A 14309-nucleotide genomic window follows, 5' to 3' on the forward strand; every position below is an offset into this window, starting at 1 on the left:
GTGTAGACGCGAACGCTCTGGATAGATGAATGGTGTAGACGCGAACGTTGAATGATGAACATGTTACATTAAATTATAAAAAACATTACATTTGATTGTAATTACGTGATTAGGAAATCAAAATTAACCAAGTCAAACGATTCATAACAACATTATTAACACATTAACGTTCAATGATTGAGATTTTACATCAAACATAGTTCAATTTAATTTTTGTTACTTTGACCCCTCATAGGAACGTAGCAAAACTGTGGGCTAACTGCGAGCTAGCCAGGCACTGTTATGATCCTATTCTGAAACACAAAAACACATTTTAAATAAATTCAAATAAATCACAAAACCTTTCAAATACACTTGTTTGCTCAACTCTGGTCCAAAGGTTTTCAGGAAACAGTGGCTTGTGCTTGGTTTGGTTTGATGATTGTGACGTAAAAGAACAGAGCTGACATGTCCTCAGTTTTGTGTTGAGGTGGTTGTGTTGGTCGTGTCGGTTGTGTCGGTTGTGTTGGTTGTGTTGCGTTGTGTTGGTCGTGTCGGTTGTGTTGGTTGTGTTGGTTGTGTTGAGTTGTGTTGGTTGTGTTGAGTTGTGTTGCGTTGTGTTGGTCGTGTCGGTTGTGTTGGTTGTGTTGGTTGTGTTGGTTGAGTCGGTCGTGTCGGTCGTGTCGGTCGTGTCGGTTGTGTTGGTTGTGTTGCGTTGTGTTGGTCGTGTCGGTTGTGTTGGTTGTGTTGGTTGTGTTGAGTTGTGTTGGTTGTGTTGAGTTGTATTGCGTTGTGTTGGTCGTGTCGGTTGTGTTGGTTGAGTCGGTCGTGTCGGTCGTGTCGGTCGTGTCGGTTGTGTTGGTTGTGTTGGTTGTGTTGGTTGTGTTGGTTGTGTTGAGTTGTGTTGCGTTGTGTTGGTCGTGTCGGTTGTGTTGGTTGTGTTGGTTGTGTTGGTTGTGTTGAGTTGTGTTGGTCGTGTCGGTTGTGTTGAGTTGTGTTGGTTGAGTCGGTTGTGTTGAGTTGTGTTGGTTGTGTGCTGGTGAATCAATCAATTGACGTCAGTTGCGTTGAGCTGATCCTCAGAGGCTTTAGTTCATCTCACTGAGCTGTAGGTCACGGTCTCCTCGCTCTCTCTGACCTGAGCAGACAACAAAAGGAGGCATTGTATGGTCATGCTTTAGACCTGCTTTAGTCCTGGTTTAGTCCTGGTTTAGAACTGCTTTAGTCCTGCTTTAGACCTGCTTTAGTCCTGCTTTAGTCCTGCTTTAGACCTGCTTTAGTCCTGGTTTAGAACTGCTTTAGTCCTGCTTTAGACCTGCTTTAGTCCTGCTTTAGTCCTGCTTTAGACCTGCTTTAGTCCTGCTTTAGTCCTGCTTTAGACCTGCTTTAGTCCTGCTTTAGTCCTGCTTTAGTCCTGCTTTAGACCTGCTTTAGTCCTGCTTTAGTCCTACTTTAGTCCTGCTTTAGTCCTGCTTTAGTCCTGCTTTAGACCTGCTTTAGTCCAGCTTTAGTCCTGCTTTAGTCCTGCTTTAGTCCTGCTTTAGTCCTGCTTTAGACCTGCTTTAGTCCTGCTTTAGTCCTGCTTTAGTCCTGCTTTAGTCCTGCTTTAGACCTGCTTTAGTCCTGCTTTAGTCCTGCTTTAGTCCTGCTTTAGTCCTGCTTTAGTCCTGCTTTAGTCCTGCTTTAGACCTGCTTTAGACCTGCTTTAGTCCTGCTTTAGTCCTGCTTTAGTCCTTACCTGGGGCGTGTACTTCTGCTGTAGCTGACGGTGGTGTAGAACGCTCCCTCCTCGACTTCAGGTTCAGTCTTTAGAGAAAACATGACATCATTATATTTCTCATCTAAAGAACCAGTTCAAACTCAGAATCACAGGTTTATTGTCATTGAACAAAATTCACAAACATTGGAACTTGTCCTGGTGATACAGGGCAACACAAAACAATAAAACAATGAACAATGAACAAAGTCATAACAACAACCAGATATAAGAAATAAGTAAAAATAAAGTTAAAAAAATAGGCTTAATATGTACAGAAATTTACAGTTGTACATTTGTGGCAGGAGGTTCTGGTCCAGATGGACCGTAGCCTCCTGTCTGAGGGGAGTGGCCTCCTGCCTGAGGGGAGTGGCCTCCTGCCTGAGGGGAGTGGTCTTCTGCCTGAGGGGAGTGGCCTCCTGTCTGAGGGGAGTGGCCTCCTGTCTGAGGGGAGTGGTCTTCTGCCTGAGGGGAGTGGCCTCCTGCCTGAGGGGAGTGGCCTCCTGTCTGAGGGGAGTGGTCTTCTGCCTGAGGGGAGTGGCCTCCTGTCTGAGGGGAGTGGTCTTCTGCCTGAGGGGAGTGGCCTCCTGTCTGAGGGGAGTGGCCTCCTGTCTGAGGGGAGTGGCCTCCTGTCTGAGGGGAGTGGCCTCCTGTCTGAGGGGAGTGGTCTTCTGCCTGAGGGGAGTGGCCTCCTGTCTGAGGGGAGTGGCCTCCTGTCTGAGGGGAGTGGTCTTCTGCCTGAGGGGAGTGGCCTCCTGCCTGAGGGGAGTGGTCTTCTGCCTGAAGGGAGTGGCCTCCTGTCTGAGGGGAGTGGCCTCCTGCCTGAGGGGAGTGGTCTTCTGCCTGAGGGGAGTGGCCTCCTGCCTGAGGGGAGTGGTCTTCTGCCTGAGGGGAGTGGCCTCCTGTCTGAGGGGAGTGGTCTTCTGCCTGAGGGGAGTGGCCTCCTGTCTGAGGGGAGTGGTCTTCTGCCTGAGGGGAGTGGCCTCCTGTCTGAGGGGAGTGGCCTCCTGTCTGAGGGGAGTGGCCTCCTGTCTGAGGGGAGTGGTCTTCTGCCTGAGGGGAGTGGCCTCCTGTCTGAGGGGAGTGGCCTCCTGTCTGAGGGGAGTGGTCTTCTGCCTGAGGGGAGTGGCCTCCTGCCTGAGGGGAGTGGTCTTCTGCCTGAGGGGAGTGGCCTCCTGTCTGAGGGGAGTGGCCTCCTGTCTGAGGGGAGTGGCCTCCTGTCTGAGGGGAGTGGTCTTCTGCCTGAGGGGAGTGGCCTCCTGCCTGAGGGGAGTGGTCTTCTGCCTGAGGGGCGTGGCCTCCTGTCTGAGGGGAGTGGCCTCCTGTCTGAGGGGAGTGGCCTCCTGTCTGAGGGGAGTGGTCTTCTGCCTGAGGGGAGTGGCCTCCTGCCTGAGGGGCGTGGCCTCCTGCCTGAGGGGAGTGGCCTCCTGCCTGAGGGGAGTGGCCTCCTGCCTGTGGGGCGTGGCCTCCTGCCTGAGGGGAGTGGCCTCCTGTCTGAGGGGCGTGGCCTCCTGCCTGAGGGGAGTGGCCTCCTGTCTGAGGGGAGTGGTCTTCTGCCTGAGGGGCGTGGCCTCCTGCCTGAGGGGAGTGGCCTCCTGCCTGAGGGGCGTGGCCTCCTGCCTGAGGGGAGTGGTCTTCTGCCTGAGGGGCGTGGCCTCCTGCCTGAGGGGAGTGGCCTCCTGCCTGAGGGGAGTGGTCTCCTGCCTGAGGGGAGTGGCCTCCTGCCTGAGGGGCGTGGCCTCCTGCCTGAGGGGAGTGGTCTTCTGCCTGAGGGGCGTGGCCTCCTGCCTGAGGGGAGTGGCCTCCTGTCTGAGGGGAGTGGCCTCCTGCCTGAGGGGCGTGGCCTCCTGCCTGAGGGGAGTGGCCTCCTGCCTGAGGGGAGTGGCCTCCTGCCTGAGGGGAGTGGCCTCCTGTCTGAGGGGAGTGGTCTTCTGCCTGAGGGGAGTGGCCTCCTGCCTGAGGGGAGTGGCCTCCTGTCTGAGGGGAGTGGCCTCCTGCCTGAGGGGCGTGGCCTCCTGCCTGAGGGGAGTGGCCTCCTGCTTGAGGGGAGTGGTCTCCTGCCTGAGGGGCGTGGCCTTCTGCCTGAGGGGAGTGGTCTTCTGCCTGAGGGGCGTGGCCTCCTGCCTGAGGGGAGTGGCCTCCTGCCTGAGGGGAGTGTCCTCCTGCCTGAGAGGAGTGTCCTCCTGCCTGAGGGGTGTGGCCTCCTGCCTGAGGGGAGTGGCCTCCTGTCTGAGGGGAGTGGCCTCCTGCCTGAGGGGCGTGGCCTCCTGCCTGAGGGGAGTGGCCTCCTGCCTGAGGGGCGTGGCCTCCTGCCTGAGGGGAGTGGCCTCCTGTCTGAGGGGAGTGGTCTTCTGCCTGAGGGGAGTGGCCTCCTGCCTGAGGGGAGTGGCCTCCTGTCTGAGGGGAGTGGCCTCCTGCCTGAGGGGCGTGGCCTCCTGCCTGAGGGGAGTGGCCTCCTGCTTGAGGGGAGTGGTCTCCTGCCTGAGGGGCGTGGCCTTCTGCCTGAGGGGAGTGGTCTTCTGCCTGAGGGGCGTGGCCTCCTGCCTGAGGGGAGTGGCCTCCTGTCTGAGGGGAGTGGTCTTCTGCCTGAGGGGCGTGGCCTCCTGCCTGAGGGGAGTGGCCTCCTGCCTGAGGGGAGTGGCCTCCTGCCTGAGGGGAGTGGCCTCCTGCAGAGATGAAGTCTGCAGCCGATCATCTTCTCAGCAGAGGGCACTGTAGTCTCTTTTTGTCCCTGTCTGTGGCTCCAGCGTAACCACACGCTGATGGAGGAGGTGATGGAGGAGGTGATGGAGGAGGTGACGGAGGAGGTGATGGAGGAGGTGATGGAGGAGGTGATGGAGGAGGTGACGGAGGAGGTGATGGAGGAGGTGATGGAGGAGGTGATGGAGGAGGTGACGGAGGAGGTGATGGAGGAGGTGATGGAGGAGGTGATGGAGGAGGTGATGAGGAGGTGATGAGGAGGTGATGAGGAGGTGATGGAGGAGGTGATGGAGGAGGTGACGGAGGAGGTGATGAGGAGGTGAGGGAGGAGGTGATGAGGAGGTGAGGGAGGAGGTGAAGGCCGTGTAGAACTGCACCATCATCTCCACTGTCTTCTGGGCGTTGTACTCCAGGTTGTTACCGCTGCACCTCCTGTAGAGAGCACTCACGTGACGTCACACTGCCGCCCCCCACGCTCCCCCCACGCTCCCCCACGCTCCCCCCACGCTCCCCCAGGCTCCCCCCACGCTCCCCCAGGCTCCCCCCACGCTCCCCCAGGCTCCTCCCACGCTCCCCCAGGCTCCTCCAGGCTCTTGGCCGTCATCAGTGCGTGTCCCCCTATACAAGCCCATTCTATACCGGAGTTTTTCTGCTTCGATTTACGAGGAAACACGGCTCAAAGAGGCCCAAAACTTCATGAATGATATCGCGCTCTTTACTATTATCACAATGGTGAAGGTTTATGTGGCAGTTGATGCAGCAACCGGGAAAATATAGAAGATAAAGTTCTATCCGATACCGAGAAACCCGGAAATAAGAGCGTGATGGACATATACTTTTATATATATATATATATATATATATATATATATATATATATATATATATATATATATATATATATATATATATATATATATATATATATATATATATATATATATATATATATATATATATATATATATATATATATATATATAATCTGTTCTGCGCACGCTGTAGAATTAACTTCAGTTTTATTTTGGGTCAAAGTAGCTCTGACGTTAATCTGAAGTTTTATCGGTTGTCACTCACTCGCGCGCGGACGGAGCGGCTCGCGGCACAGGGACCTTACAGCTGATCAGCCTGGTGTAGGTGACCGAACCCCGGGCGTGCAGCCTCACGCACCGCCTGCGCTGGAGTTCTGGAGCATAAACGCTGTAGAATAACTTCAGTTTTATTCAGCCGTGGAGCGTTTAATCAAAATTGTGACTTGTGAACCATGGGACCAGTGGCTTGGAGATATCTGGAAGAGTCATGATTTAGGTATAACATATTGATCTGAGTTGATTGATCGCAGCTTTTCTAAATATTGACCTCTGTGTAGCTCATCCATGGAGTTTGTGGACTCTGAAAGCTCTGGAGCTCCATAATGTACATTTGAGATCACTTTCCGCGCTCTATCAATGCAAAGGAACGCAACAAGTGTCGGCCAAGGGGGCGGCAACGTATGACAAGGGGGCGGCAACGTATGACAAGGGGGCGGCAACGTATGACAAGGGGGCGGCAACGTATGACAAGGGGCGGCAACGTATGACAAGGGGGCGGCAACGTATGACAAGGGGCGGCAACGTATGACAAGGGGGCGGCAACGTATGACAAGGGGGCGGCAACGTATGACAAGGGGGCGGCAACGTATGACAAGGGGCGGCAACGTATGACAAGGGGGCGGCAACGTATGACATGGGGGCGGCAACGTATGACAAGGGGGCGGCAACGTATGACAAGGGGGCGGTAACGTATGACAAGGGGCGGCAACATATGACAAGGGGGCGGCAACATATGACAAGGGGGCGGCAACGTATGACAAGGGGGCGGCAACGTATGACAAGGGGGCGGCAACGTATGACAAGGGGCGGCAACGTATGACAAGGGGCGGCAACGTATGACATGGGGGCGGCAACGTATGACAAGGGGGCGGCAACGTGTGACAAGGGGGCGGCAACGTGTGACAAGGGGGCGGCAACGTATGACAAGGGGGCGGCAACGTATGACAAGGGGGCGGCAACGTATGACAAGGGGGCGGCAAAGTATGACAAGGGGCGGCAACGTATGACAAGGGGCGGCAACGTATGACAAGGGGGCGGCAACGTATGACATGGGGGCGGCAACGTATGACAAGGGGGCGGCAACGCATGACAAGGGGGCGGTAACGTATGACAAGGGGCGGCAACGTATGACAAGGGGGCGGCAACGTATGACAAGGGGGCGGCAACGTATGACAAGGGGCGGCAACGTATGACAAGGGGGCGGCAACGTATGACATGGGGGCGGCAACGTATGACAAGGGGGCGGCAACGTATGACAAGGGGGCGGCAACGTGTGACAAGGGGGCGGCAACGTATGACAAGGGGGCGGCAACGTATGACAAGGGGGCGGCAACGTATGACAAGGGGGCGGTAACGTATGACAAGGGGCGGCAACGTATGACAAGGGGGCGGCAACGTATGACATGGGGGCGGCAACGTATGACAAGGGGGCGGCAACGTATGACAAGGGGGCGGTAACGTATGACAAGGGGCGGCAACGTATGACAAGGGGGCGGCAACGTATGACAAGGGGGCGGCAACGTATGACAAGGGGGCGGCAACGTATGACATGGGGGCGGCAACGTATGACAAGGGGGCGGCAACGTATGACAAGGGGGCGGCAACGTATGACAAGGGCGCGGCAACGTATGACATGGGGGCGGCAACGTATGACAAGGGGCGGCAACGTATGACAAGGGGGCGGCAACGTATGACAAGGGGGCGGCAACGTATGACAAGGGGGCGGCAACGTATGACAAGGGGCGGCAACGTATGACAAGGGGGCGGCAACGTATGACAAGGGGGCGGCAACGTATGACAAGGGGGCGGTAACGTATGACAAGGGGCGGCAACGTATGACATGGGGGCGGCAACGTATGACAAGGGGGCGGCAACGTATGACAAGGGGGCGGCAACGTATGACAAGGGGGCGGCAACGTATGACATGGGGGCGGCAACGTATGACAAGGGGGCGGCAACGTATGACAAGGGGGCGGCAACGTATGACAAGGGGGCGGCAACGTATGACATGGGGGCGGCAACGTATGACAAGGGGGCGGCAACGTATGACATGGGGGCGGCAACGTATGACAAGGGGGCGGCAACGTATGACAAGGGGGCGGCAACGTATGACAAGGGGCGGCAACGTATGACAAGGGGGCGGCAACGTATGACATGGGGGCGGCAACGTATGACAAGGGGGCGGCAACGTATGACAAGGGGGCGGCAACGTATGACAAGGGGCGGCAACGTATGACAAGGGGGCGGCAACGTATGACATGGGGGCGGCAACGTGTGACAAGGGGGCGGCAACGTGTGACAAGGGGGCGGCAACGTGTGACAAGGGGGCGGCAACGTATGACAAGGGGGCGGCAACGTATGACAAGGGGGCGGTAACGTATGACATGGGGGCGGCAACGTATGACAAGGGGGCGGCAACGTATGACAAGGGGGCGGCAACGTATGACATGGGGGCGGCAACGTATGACAAGGGGGCGGCAACGTATGACAAGGGGGCGGCAACGTATGACAAGGGGGCGGCAACGTATGACATGGGGGCGGCAACGTATGACAAGGGGGCGGTAACGTATGACAAGGGGCGGCAACGTATGACAAGGGGGCGGCAACGTATGACAAGGGGCGGCAACGTATGACAAGGGGCGGCAACGTATGACAAGGGGGCGGCAACGTATGACATGGGGGCGGCAACGTATGACAAGGGGGCGGCAACGTATGACAAGGGGGCGGCAACGTGTGACAAGGGGGCGGCCACGTATGACAAGGGGGCGGCAACGTATGACAAGGGGGCGGCAACGTATGACAAGGGGGCGGCAACGTATGACAAGGGGGCGGTAACGTATGACAAGGGGCGGCAACGTATGACAAGGGGGCGGCAACGTATGACAAGGGGGCGGCAACGTATGACAAGGGGCGGCAACGTATGACATGGGGGCGGCAACGTATGACAAGGGGGCGGCAACGTATGACAAGGGGGCGGCAACGTGTGACAAGGGGGCGGCAACGTATGACAAGGGGGCGGCAACGTATGACAAGGGGGCGGCAACGTATGACAAGGGGGCGGTAACGTATGACAAGGGGGCGGTAACGTATGACAAGGGGGCGGCAACGTATGACAAGGGGGCGGCAACGTATGACAAGGGGGCGGCAACGTATGACAAGGGGCGGCAACGTATGACAAGGGGGCGGCAACGTATGACATGGGGGCGGCAACGTATGACAAGGGGGCGGCAACGTATGACAAGGGGCGGCAACGTATGACAAGGGGGCGGCAACGTATGACAAGGGGGCGGCAACGTATGACAAGGGGGCGGCAACGTATGACAAGGGGCGGCAACGTATGACATGGGGGCGGCAACGTATGACAAGGGGGCGGCAACGTATGACAAGGGGGCGGCAACGTGTGACAAGGGGGCGGCAACGTATGACAAGGGGGCGGCAACGTATGACAAGGGGGCGGTAACGTATGACAAGGGGGCGGTAACGTATGACAAGGGGGCGGCAACGTATGACAAGGGGGCGGCAACGTATGACAAGGGGGCGGCAACGTATGACAAGGGGCGGCAACGTATGACAAGGGGGCGGCAACGTATGACATGGGGGCGGCAACGTATGACAAGGGGGCGGCAACGTATGACATGGGGGCGGCAACGTATGACAAGGGGGCGGCAACGTATGACATGGGGGCGGCAACGTATGACAAGGGGGCGGCAACGTATGACAAGGGGGCGGCAACGTATGACAAGGGGGCGGCAACGTATGACATGGGGGCGGCAACGTATGACAAGGGGGCGGCAACGTATGACAAGGGGGCGGCAACGTATGACAAGGGGCGGCAACGTATGACAAGGGGGCGGCAACGTATGACATGGGGGCGGCAACGTATGACAGGGGGCGGCAACGTATGACAAGGGGGCGGCAACGTATGACAAGGGGGCGGCAACGTATGACAAGGGGGCGGCAACGTATGACATGGGGGCGGCAACGTATGACAAGGGGGCGGCAACGTATGACATGGGGGCGGCAACGTATGACAAGGGGGCGGCAACGTATGACAAGGGGGCGGCAACGTATGACAAGGGGCGGCAACGTATGACATGGGGGCGGCAACGTATGACAAGGGGGCGGCAACGTATGACAAGGGGGCGGCAACGTATGACAAGGGGGCGGCAACGTATGACAAGGGGCGGCAACGTATGACAAGGGGGCGGCAACGTATGACAAGGGGGCGGCAACGTATGACAAGGGGGCGGCAACGTGTGACAAGGGGGCGGCAACGTATGACAAGGGGGCGGCAACGTATGACAAGGGGGCGGCAACGTATGACAAGGGGGCGGCAACGTGTGACAAGGGGGCGGCAACGTGTGACAAGGGGGCGGCAACGTATGACATGGGGGCGGCAACGTATGACAAGGGGGCGGTAACGTATGACATGGGGGCGGCAACGTATGACATGGGGGCGGCAACGTATGACATGGGGGCGGCAACGTATGACAAGGGGGCGGCAACGTATGACAAGGGGGCGGCAACGTATGACAAGGGGGCGGCAACGTATGACATGGGGGCGGCAACGTATGACAAGGGGGCGGTAACGTATGACAAGGGGGCGGCAACGTATGACAAGGGGGCGGCAACGTATGACAAGGGGGCGGCAACGTATGACATGGGGGCGGCAACGTATGACAAGGGGGCGGTAACGTATGACAAGGGGCGGCAACGTATGACAAGGGGGCGGCAACGTATGACAAGGGGGCGGCAACGTATGACAAGGGGGCGGCAACGTATGACAAGGGGGCGGCAACGTATGACAAGGGGGCGGCAACGTATGACATGGGGGCGGCAACGTATGACAAGGGGGCGGCAACGTATGACAAGGGGGCGGCAACGTATGACAAGGGGGCGGCAACGTATGACAAGGGGGCGGCAACGTATGACAAGGGGGCGGCAACGTATGACAAGGGGCGGCAACGTATGACATGGGGGCGGCAACGTATGACAAGGGGGCGGCAACGTATGACAAGGGGGCGGCAACGTGTGACAAGGGGGCGGCAACGTATGACAAGGGGGCGGCAACGTATGACAAGGGGGCGGCAACGTATGACAAGGGGGCGGTAACGTATGACAAGGGGGCGGTAACGTATGACAAGGGGGCGGCAACGTATGACAAGGGGGCGGCAACGTATGACAAGGGGGCGGCAACGTATGACATGGGGGCGGCAACGTATGACAAGGGGGCGGCAACGTATGACAAGGGGGCGGCAACGTATGACAAGGGGGCGGCAACGTATGACATGGGGGCGGCAACGTATGACAAGGGGGCGGCAACGTATGACATGGGGGCGGCAACGTATGACAAGGGGGCGGCAACGTATGACAAGGGGGCGGCAACGTATGACAAGGGGCGGCAACGTATGACAAGGGGGCGGCAACGTATGACATGGGGGCGGCAACGTATGACAAGGGGGCGGCAACGTATGACAAGGGGGCGGCAACGTATGACAAGGGGCGGCAACGTATGACAAGGGGGCGGCAACGTATGACATGGGGGCGGCAACGTATGACAAGGGGGCGGCAACGTGTGACAAGGGGGCGGCAACGTGTGACAAGGGGGCGGCAACGTATGACAAGGGGGCGGCAACGTATGACAAGGGGGCGGTAACGTATGACATGGGGGCGGCAACGTATGACATGGGGGCGGCAACGTATGACATGGGGGCGGCAACGTATGACAAGGGGGCGGCAACGTATGACAAGGGGGCGGCAACGTATGACAAGGGGGCGGCAACGTATGACATGGGGGCGGCAACGTATGACAAGGGGGCGGTAACGTATGACAAGGGGCGGCAACGTATGACAAGGGGGCGGCAACGTATGACAAGGGGGCGGTAACGTATGACAAGGGGCGGCAACGTATGACAAGGGGGTGGCAACGTATGACAAGGGGGCGGCAACGTATGACAAGGGGGCGGCAACGTATGACAAGGGGGCGGTAACGTATGACAAGGGGCGGCAACGTATGACAAGGGGGCGGCAACGTATGACAAGGGGGCCGCAACGTATGACAAGGGGGCGGTAACGTATGACAAGGGGCGGCAACATATGACATGGGGGCGGCAACGTATGACAAGGGGGCGGCAACGTATGACAAGGGGGCGGCAACGTATGACAAGGGGGCGGCAACGTATGACATGGGGGCGGCAACGTATGACAAGGGGGCGGCAACGTATGACAAGGGGGCGGTAAAGTATGACAAGGGGCGGCAACATATGACAAGGGGGCGGCAACATATGACAAGGGGGCGGCAACGTATGACAAGGGGGCGGCAACGTATGACAAGGGGGCGGCAACGTATGACAAGGGGGCGGCAACGTATGACAAGGGGCGGCAACGTATGACAAGGGGCGGCAACGTATGACAAGGGGGCGGCAACGTATGACATGGGGGCGGCAACGTATGACAAGGGGGCGGCAACGTATGACAAGGGGGCGGCAACGTGTGACAAGGGGGCGGCAACGTATGACAAGGGGGCGGCAACGTATGACAAGGGGGCGGCAACGTATGACAAGGGGGCGGTAACGTATGACAAGGGGCGGCAACGTATGACAAGGGGGCGGCAACGTATGACATGGGGGCGGCAACGTATGACAAGGGGGCGGCAACGTGTGACAAGGGGGCGGCAACGTATGACAAGGGGGCGGCAACGTATGACAAGGGGGCGGCAACGTATGACAAGGGGGCGGTAACGTATGACAAGGGGCGGCAACGTATGACAAGGGGGCGGCAACGTATGACATGGGAAGGACCTTTTACTGAAGTAAAATATGAGGATGTGCCTGACCTGAGACGTGTCTCCAGGACGTGTCTCCAGGACGTGTCTCCAGGACGTGTCTCCAGGACGTGTCTCCAGGACGTGTCTCCAGGACGTGTCTCCAGGACGTGTCTCCAGGACGTGTCTCCAGGCTTCTGAGGAGACGTTCTCGTGTCTCCTGGTTTCGCTGTAGCAGAAGCACAAGTTTAAATCCTTCAGAACTCCAATATATTATTCACAGAAGTTTGTTTTCTCACCTCTGAGTTTCGTCCAGAAGATCAACCCCAAAATGACCAGAACCAGAAAAACCAGAGCCACAGCACACGCTGGCATGATCCAACCAGAACCAGAACCAGAACCAGAACCTGGACCAGAACCAGAACCTGGACCAGAACCAGAACAAGTCCAAACCAGGACTAAACCTTTAAATTAAATCCTGTCCTCACCTATGTCGCCGTCGTCGTTTTCACCGTCGTCGTCACTGTCTCTACTCTTAATCCGAGGGTTTGTGTTTGTTTTATCTGAAAATAGAAAATATTCTTCATAAACCCTGTCAGATGCTCCATAACCCTGTCGGATGCTCCATAACCCTGTCAGATGCTCCATAACCCTGTCAGATGCTCCATGACCCTGTCGGATGCTCCATAACCCTGTCAGATGCTCCATGACCCTGTCAGATGCTCCATGACCCTGTCGGATGCTCCATGACCCTGTCGGATGCTCCATGACCCTGTCAGATGCTCCATAACCCTGTCGGATGCTCCATGACCCTGTCGGATGCTCCATGACCCTGTCAGATGCTCCATAACCCTGTCGGATGCTCCATGACCCTGTCAGATGCTCCATGACCCTGTCAGATGCTCCATGACCCTGTCGGATGCTCCATGACCCTGTCAGATGCTCCATAACCCTGTCGGATGCTCCATGACCCTGTCGGATGCTCCATGACCCTGTCAGATGCTCCATAACCCTGTCGGATGCTCCATGACCCTGTCGGATGCTCCATGACCCTGTCGGATGCTCCATAACCCTGTCGGATGCTCCATGACCCTGTCGGATGCTCCATGACCCTGTCGGATGCTCCATAACCCTGTCGGATGCTCCATGACCCTGTCGGATGCTCCATGACCCTGTCAGATGCTCCATGACCCTGTCAGATGCTCCATGACCCTGTCGGATGCTCCATGACCCTGTCAGATGCTCCATAACCCTGTCGGATGCTCCATGACCCTGTCAGATGCTCCATGACCCTGTCGGATGCTCCATGACCCTGTCGGATGCTCCATAACCCTGTCGGATGCTCCATGACCCTGTCGGATGCTCCATGACCCTGTCAGATGCTCCATAACCCTGTCAGATGCTCCATGACCCTGTCGGATGCTCCATGACCCTGTCAGATGCTCTCCCTGCCCTGGTCTCACCTTGAGTCTTGGTGAAGGTGAAGTTCTTCTGGGATTGAGCTCCTTTCATCACTTCACATTTGAGCAGATGTTTGTTCTGAAAAAGGAAATGTGGTTCCAAAACCTGGAGGACGGATCTTCTCTGCTCTGAGGTGGTCTGTATCTGAGAATGCTCCATCTGCAGAATGTGTCCACTGAGCAGCCATCGCACCGTGAGGTCAGACTCCGAGGACCGAACATCACACTGAAGCTTCAGACTCTGCTCTGTCTCTTCTTCAGTCACTGGAACACACAGACGTGTTACAGTATCAACACGAGACCACAGACAGGTCAGTATATTAAAGTACTCACACGAGACCACAGACAGGTCAGTATATTAAAGTACTCACACGAGACCACAGACAGGTCAGTATATTAAAGTACTCACACAAGACCACAGACAGGTCAGTATATTAAAGTACTCACACGAGACCACAGACAGGTCAGTATATTAAAGTACTCACACAAGACCACAGACAGGTCAGTATATTAAAGTACTCACACGAGACCACAGACAGGTCAGTATATTAAAGTACTCA

The sequence above is a fragment of the Eucyclogobius newberryi genome, unplaced genomic scaffold, assembly GCF_026437365.1.
Source record: "Eucyclogobius newberryi isolate DKJ021-1_F unplaced genomic scaffold, fEucNew1.0.hap1 SCAF_100, whole genome shotgun sequence".
Taxonomy (NCBI): Eukaryota; Metazoa; Chordata; class Actinopteri; order Gobiiformes; family Gobiidae; genus Eucyclogobius; species Eucyclogobius newberryi.